We start from the raw sequence: 8,051 nt of genomic DNA on the forward strand, positions 1-8,051 counted from the left end.
TTTTCCCCTTATTGATATTCATTTAAAGTGTGTTTTAAGAGAAACCCAATATGATGAGTGAAGTAATGAAAGGACACTTTTTTTTCTTGGTGAATTTTTTTTAAAGTTTTATTTATTTATTTTGAGAGAGAAAGAGCAGGCACACCTCAGGGAGAGGGGCAGAGGGAGGGAGAGGGACAGATGGAGAGAGAGAATCTCAAGCAGGCTCCATGCTTAGCAGAGAGCCCTACATGGGGTTCCAATTCACCAACTGTGAGATTATGACCTGAGCTGAAATCAAGAGTCGGAGGCTTAACCCACTGAGCCACCCAGATGCCCCTCTTCTTGGGGAACTCCTATATTACATTTCTTCTCCAGTGAAAATATCCATATGATTTTTTAAAAAGCAATATGAACTGAAGAATAAAGCCCAAAAGGACACACACACACACACACACACACACACACACACACACACAGGGGTTGCCTCTAATAAGGGGTCTATGGTTCCATTATTCTCCTTTGATATAAATTAATATAAAATGTGAAGGTACAATTTGAATCAGCCAATTCTTTTAAAAATTCCATCTGTATCTGAGGCACATTTTGGAGATGATTGCATTATTAGTCAGATGAGCAAATTTTTAAGCTATGTGCTGTCCCCCATTCCTCCAACTAAACAGAAAGCCTCTCTGCAGCTCTAGCACAGTCCCTTGGCTATACCACGTGCTTAAAAGTCGATGACTGATTATTACTTTGGCATAATTATAACACCTTATGTTTTTGTGATGCTTTTCAGGTGTTCAAAGCACTTCTAAGTCTTTTCTTATTTGACCCTCACAATACCAAGTTAGGTACTCTTGGCAGGGTATCTGCATTTTGCAGTTGAAGAAAAAAAAATCTCAAAGAGATTAAGTGGCTTTACTAAGGTCATCTGGCTGACGTGGGACGGGGTGAGATCTGGCTGACGTGGGACGGGGTGAGATCTGGCACTAAGTCCATTCTTCTTCCCTTTTATGCTATGGTGCTTACTGCAGCCCGACTTCTCCTAGGACATGTTTTAATCATATGCCTCATCACACTGTCTGCTAAATGACACTATCAATAGCAGAGATGTTGTGTATGCAAAACAATTTAGATATTGCACTTTTAAATGCTCACTCAGCCTTAACAGGGTAATTACATAATGACTTAGGAAATCCAGCCATTTAAAAAACTTACTATAATGGCAAAATTATCCGTGATGCTAAGCAAAAGAATCAAGTCCACTGTTTTGCTTAGCTTTCTATTTAGCTGCGAGTAGAGTTTTTAGACTTTCTACCCTCATTCATTCAACAAACATTTATTGAGTGCCAAGTACATGCCAATCACTTTTTCAGCACTGAGGATACAGCAGTGGACAAAAGAAAGTCTGTGTTCTCAGAGCTTACACTCTAGTGGAGGGAGACGGACAACAAACAAATGAATACACACCCTGTGCAAGCTATGAAGGAAGTGGAGCTTTTAAATGGGCTGGTTAGAGAAGGTCTTTCTGATAAGAAGACATCTGAGCAGGAACGTAAAACAATTTAGGAAGTGAGCCATATTGGAGAAACAGCCCTAAGCAGATGGAATAACAGGTAGAAAGACCCCAGGGCAGGAGAGAAAATTCTGTCACTCTGAAAAGTGTAGAAGAGAAAGTAACTCATCTCCAAATCATCCAGAGAAGCCACCAAAGCTACACTTTTCCCCAAGATTACAGAATTAGTGTGACTAGTCTTATATTTATGTGATTGCTTTTATTTAAAATCATATTTCTGAGGCCCTCTGGGTGGCTCAGTTAAGTGTCTGACTTCGGCTCAGGCCATGATCTCAGAGTTCGTGAGTTTGAGCCCTGCATCCGGCTCTGCTGACAGCTCAGAGCCTGGAGCCTGTTTCAGATTCTGTGTCTCCCTCCCTCTCTGTTCCTCCTCCACTCACATTCTGTCTCTCTGTCTCTTTCTCAAAAATAAACATTGAAAAAAATTTTTTAAATAAAAAGATAACATTTCTAATTAAGTAGTAAAACCTACTTTGCCTCTGTCACCTAAACAATATCAAATATCATTTTAAATATTTTTATTATTTTTAAGTGATCTCTATACCCAAGATGGGGCTTGAACTCCCAACCCCAAGATCAAGAGTCACATGTTCTATCAACTGAGCCAGCCAGGAGCCCCCAATATCAAATATTTTTTTAAAAGAAAATACTGAACATTTTATTTCTTCATTTATTTTTACTTTCATATCTTTGCCATGTAGACACTGTCTTTAGTCTTTATATGTGTGTATGTTATAATATATATATATAAATTTAATTTTTACCTAAAGGACTAAAGCTACATGGCATAGGGACATTGAAAGATTCAGTTGACCAGGGAAAACAATCAGAGGAGATGCACTTTTAGCTGGGCATTTGATGAGCTGAACTATACTTTGTGTTATAGAAACGACACTTCTTTCACAGAAGGTTTATTTACCTTCCTCATATATTTTTCTCTATGCTAGGGAAATATCCAGCATATTTAATGTCTTTGTGTTGCTGATCTCATAGTCTAATGACCTTCAAGCCCAAAACTCAGTGACTTAAAACAGCAGCCATGTTATTTATTACCTTATGATTCTATGGGTTGATTGAACTCAACTGAGCAGTTCTGCTAGTCCTGCTTAGTGTTTCTTGGGCAGTTGCATCACATGGTAGGGGAGGTTATAGTTATCTAGAAGCTTGTCAGTGATGCAGGAATGACTGAGTCTTTCTCCTCCCCCAAATAGTTTTGGGCTTCTCCTCTCTACCTGGGCTTTCCACATGGCTACTTGGGCTTCTTCACAGCATGGCAGCTAAGTTCCAAGAAGGAAAATAGAAGCTGTTATTCCTTTTAAAGCCTAGGCCCAGAATTCACACAGCATCATTTCTACTTAATTCTTTTAGTTAACAGGGTCATAGTCAGTGCAGATTCAAGAGTAGCATGGAAGTGGATGTATCTCAATAGACCCATCTTGGGAGATCAGTCACAGCACCTTCTCATCCTGCATCATTGTTAAGTGTGTTTACTTTTGTTACAACCAAATAGAAAGTCTATGACACATTCTGGTAAAAAGTGTTATGAAAACACAGAAAAAGGAATGACCAACACTTTCTGGTGGGGAAAAGAACACCCTTTAAGGAAAGGAGATTTCAAGCTAAATCTTGAATAACGAAAGGTCTCCATGGGTGGCTCAGGTAGGGCAGGTTAGGCAGAGGAAATAGCATGTGTGAAGTTGCTGAGGCATGAAGGAGCCAGTGGTATTTGGGGAACACAGGACTTTGGGAGCATATGAGGGAGTGGAGGAGATGGTGGAAAAACCTAAAGAAGAAAGCTGGGGTTTGATCAGGAAAGTATAGGTTTCAAAGACACTTCTATCAAGGCAGGACAATCCAGAGGCCTAGAGATCACCTCCATTAGCTGAGAGAAAAGCCAGATCCTCCTTTAGGTAAAATTAATTCCTCATCACGCACCATCCTACCTGTATTTTGGAGTACATATCGAGAGTGTAGGCTTTAGTTTGCCTGGGTTGGCCTGCCCCATGTGGTTGCAATGATGTTAACTTTTTCTTTTTTTTTTTAATTTTCTTTTTTCTTTTTAAAAATTTACATCCGAGTTAGTTAGCATATAGTGAAACAATGATTTCAGGAGTATATTCCTTAATGCCCCTTACCCATTTAGCCCATCCCCCCTCCCACAACCCCTCCAGCAACCCTCAGTTTGTTCTCCATATTTGAGTCTCTTCTGTTTGGTCCCCCTCCCTGTTTTTATATTATTTTTGTTTCCCTTCCCTTAAGTTCATCTGTTTTGTTTCTTAAAGTCCTCATATGAGTGAAGTCATATGATTTTTGTCTTTCTCTGACTGACTAATTTCACTTAGCATAATACCCTCCAGTTCCATCCACGTAGTTGCAAATGGCAAGATTTCATTCTTTTTGATTGCTGAGTAATACTCCATTGTGTGTGTGTGTGTGTGTGTGTGTGTGTGTGTGTGTGTGTACCACATTTTCTTTATCCATTCATCCATTGATGGACATTTGGGCTCTTTCCATACTTTGGCTACTGTTGATAGTGCTGCTATAAACATGGGGGTGCATGTGTCCCTTCGAAACAGCACACCTGTATCCCATGGATAAATGCCTAGTGGTGCAATTGCTGGGTGGTAAGGTAGTTATATTTTTAGTTTTTTGAGGAACTTCCATACTGTTTTCCAGAGTGGCTGCACCAGCTTGCATTCCCATATGCTAATTTTTTAAAAATGTTTATTTATTCATTTTGAGAGAGAGACAGAGAGGCAGAAGGACAATCCTAAAAAGGCTCCATGCGGTCAATGTGGAGCCTGATGTGGGGCTCTATCTCATGAACCGTGAGATCATGACCTGAGCCAAAATCAAGAGTTGGATGCCCAACTGAATGAGCCACCCAAGCATCCCACTATGATGCAAATTTATGAATATTCTCATTCTCCTTTTCTGGGTACATGGTGGGATTGTGCATACTTAACCTCTTTGAAGATATGTATGGCCTTATGACTTGCCTTAGTTGAAGAAGTGTAAGTAGAAATGATGAGCAAGCAGAAGCTTTAGAAGTAAATGAGGGATTGGGGCACCTGGGTGGCTCAGTCGGTTGAGCGTCCGACTTCGGCCCAGGTCATGATCTCGTGGGTTCAAGCCCCGCATCAGGCTCTGTGCTGACAGCTCGGAGCCCGGAGCCTGTTTCGGATTCTGTGTCTCCCTCTGTCTCTGACCCTCCCCTGTTCATGCTCTGTCTCTCTCTGTCTCAAAAATAAATAAACATTAAAAAAAAATTAAAAAAAAAAGTAAATGAGGGATTGTACTTGCTTTGGGAGCACGTATACTAAACTTTGAACAATACAGAGAAGATTAGCATGGTTCCTGCACAAGGATGACACACAAATTTTTGAAGCGTTCCATATTTTTAAGAACTTATAAAACTCAATGCCTAAAAACCAAATAATCCAATTAAAAAATGAATAGAGGACATGAACAGACATATCTCCAAAGAAGACATCCAGATGGCTAACAGACACAAGAAAAGATGCTCAACATCACTCATCATCAGAGAAACGCAAATCAAAACTACAATGAGATATCACCTCACACCTGTCAGAATGGCTAAATCAAGAACAAAAGAAACAACAGGTGTTGGCAAGGATGTGGAGAAAAAGGAAACCTTAGGAACTGGGAATGCAACGTGGTGCAGCTGCTGTGGAAAACAGTATGGAGGTTCCTCCAAAAATTAAAAATTGAACCACCTTACAATCCAGCAATTACACTACTGTGTATTTGCCAAATACAGGAACACTAATTCAAAGGGATACATGCACACCTATGTTTATAGCAGCATTATTTACAATAGCTAAGGAACAGAAGCAGCCAAAGTGTCCATCAACTGATGAATGGATAAAGATGTGATAGATAGATAGATAGATAAATAGACAGATAGAATGGATATATATATACATATTAGAATGGATAAAGATGTGAGATATATATATATATTATACAGAATGGATATATATTATATAGAATGATATAGATATATAGATATATAGAATGGATATATATACAGAATGGATATATATAAAGGTTCTATTCAGCCATTAAAAAGAATGAAATCTTGCCATTTGCAACAACATGAATGGATTTAGAGAATATAATGCTAAGCAAAATAAGTCAGTCAGAGAAAGACAAATACTATATTATTTCATATGTGGAGTTTACAACACAAAACAAGCAAAAGGGAAAAAATGAGAGCAAAAGCAAGAAATAAACTCTAAACTATAGGGAATAATCTGATGGTAATCAGAGGGAAGGGCATGGGGAGATGGGTTAAAGAGGTAATGGAGATTGGGGCACCTGGGTGGCTCAAGTGAGTTAAGTATCCAACTCTTGATTTCAGCTCAGGTCATGATCTCATGGTTTGTGAGCTCGAGCCCCAAACTGAGCTCTGCACTGACAGTGTGGAGCCTGCTTGGGGTACTCTCTCTCTCCTTCTCTTCCCCTCCCCTGCTCTCTCCCCCTCTTTCTCTCTCTCTCAATAACTAAGTAAAATAAACTTAAAAAAAAGGAGAAGTGATGAGGATTAAGGAGAACACTTGTCATGAGCACAGGGTGATGTATGCAATTGTTGAATTACTATATTGTAAACCTGAAACTAATATAACGCTGTATATTAACTAATTGGAATTAAAATAATTTTTTTTTTTAATTTTAAAAAGAAGTCAATGAATCTGATTCATCACATGTTCTCTCCCCCACCTCAGGGACTGTGGAAACACAGCCCCACTTTGCTAGGGCTGCCATAACAAAGTACCACAGACCGAGTAGTTTACACAGCAGAAATTTGTTTTCCCACAGTTCCAGGAGCTGGAAGTCCAAAATCAAGGTGTCAGCAGGATCAGTTTCCTCTAAGGCCTTTGTCCTTGGCTTTTGTACATGGCTGTCTTCTCCCTGTGTCTTCACGTGGTCTTCCCTTTGTGAATTTCTGTGTCCTTTTCTTCTTAGGACATCAGTCGGATTAGATTAGGGTCCACGCCAATGACCTCATTTTAACTTATTTATCTCTTTAAAGACCCTATCTCCAAATACAGTTACATTCTGAGGTACAGAAGAGAGGACTTCAACATATGAATTGGGGGGACAGGATACAATTTAGCCCATAACAGGCATGACAAACCTTTATAGTAGAACAATATGTGCTACACAGTGAATGCTCAATAGATTCAACTATTATATTGCTATCATTATCTTTTAAATACACGGATAAGAAAATGTATTCAAGATACAGTATTACATGAAGAAAGAACACGTTTGATATTATCCCTATTTATTTAATTAGTTAATAAGTAAACAAACAAATGATATTGTGCTCTTAAAGAAAACTTAATCTAAAACATATGCCAATCTAAAAAGGCTATATACTGTATGGTTTCAATTATATGACACTCTGGAAAAGGCAAAACTATGCAGACATTAAAAAGATCAGTCTTTGTCAGACATTGTGGGAAGGGGAGGGATGAATAGATGGAGTACAAAGGATTTCTAGGATTTTAGAGCAGTAAAACTATTCTGTATGATGTTATAATGGTGGATACATGTCATCATACATTTGTTGAAATCCATAAAATGTACAACACCAAGAACCTTAATGTAAACAAGGACTTGTTGATAATGATGCATCAATGTGGATTCACTAATTTTTTTTTTAATTTTTTTTAATTATTTATTTTTGAGACAGAGAGAGACAGAGCATGAATGGGGGAGGGGCAGAGAGAGAGGGAGACACAGAATCAGAAGCAGGCTCCAGGCTCTGAGCCATCAGCCCAGAGCCCGACGTGGGGCTCGAACTCACGGACTGCGAGATCGTGACCTCAGCTGAAGTCGGACGCTTAACCGACTGAGCCACCCAGGCGCCCCTACTAATTTGTAGACTATATTTTGTACACTATATTTGCAGTGTAACAAGTGTATCACTCTGGTGGAAGCTATTGACAGTGGGAGGGGTTTTGCTTGTTGGGGAGCAGGGGGACCTATGGGAAATCTCTGTACTTTCTGCTCAATTTTGCTATGAATCTAAAACTGCTACTAAAAATAAAGTTTGTTAAAAAATTTTAATACAAAAAAAAGCTGAATTGTTAATGATGATGAGGTGAGGGTGGGGGTGGGGTTAAAGGACAAATTATGGGGGTACCTGGGTGGCTCAATCAGTTGAGAGTCTGACTCTTGATTTCGGCTCAGGTCATGATCTCACAGTTTGTGGGTTCAAACCCTGTGTGGGGCTCTGCACTGGCAGTGCACCTACTTGGGAGTCTCTCTCTCTCTCTCTCTCTCTCTGCCCCTCCCACACATTCTTTCTCTCTATCTCTCTCTCAAAATAAATAAACTTAAAAAAAGGACAAATTATGAGGATTTTTCTGTCACACATTTTGGTGATTGAGTTCCTTAAATTTTTTGTGTCTATAAGTTTACAATTAGAAACAAATATATAAGAAAGCAAAAGTAAAAGGAT

At 39.2% G+C, this 8,051-nt stretch overlaps 1 non-coding gene across 1 annotated transcript; it reads left to right on the forward strand.

The window, feature by feature from the left end:
• Positions 1-4,853: 4,853 nt before the first annotated feature.
• LOC122205770 lies at positions 4,854-4,960 on the forward strand. The gene has a single exon (XR_006196257.1). It is a non-coding gene; the product is annotated as a U6 spliceosomal RNA (small nuclear RNA).
• Positions 4,961-8,051: the final 3,091 nt, after the last annotated feature.

This window comes from Panthera leo, chromosome D4 (assembly GCF_018350215.1).
Source record: "Panthera leo isolate Ple1 chromosome D4, P.leo_Ple1_pat1.1, whole genome shotgun sequence".
Taxonomy (NCBI): Eukaryota; Metazoa; Chordata; class Mammalia; order Carnivora; family Felidae; genus Panthera; species Panthera leo.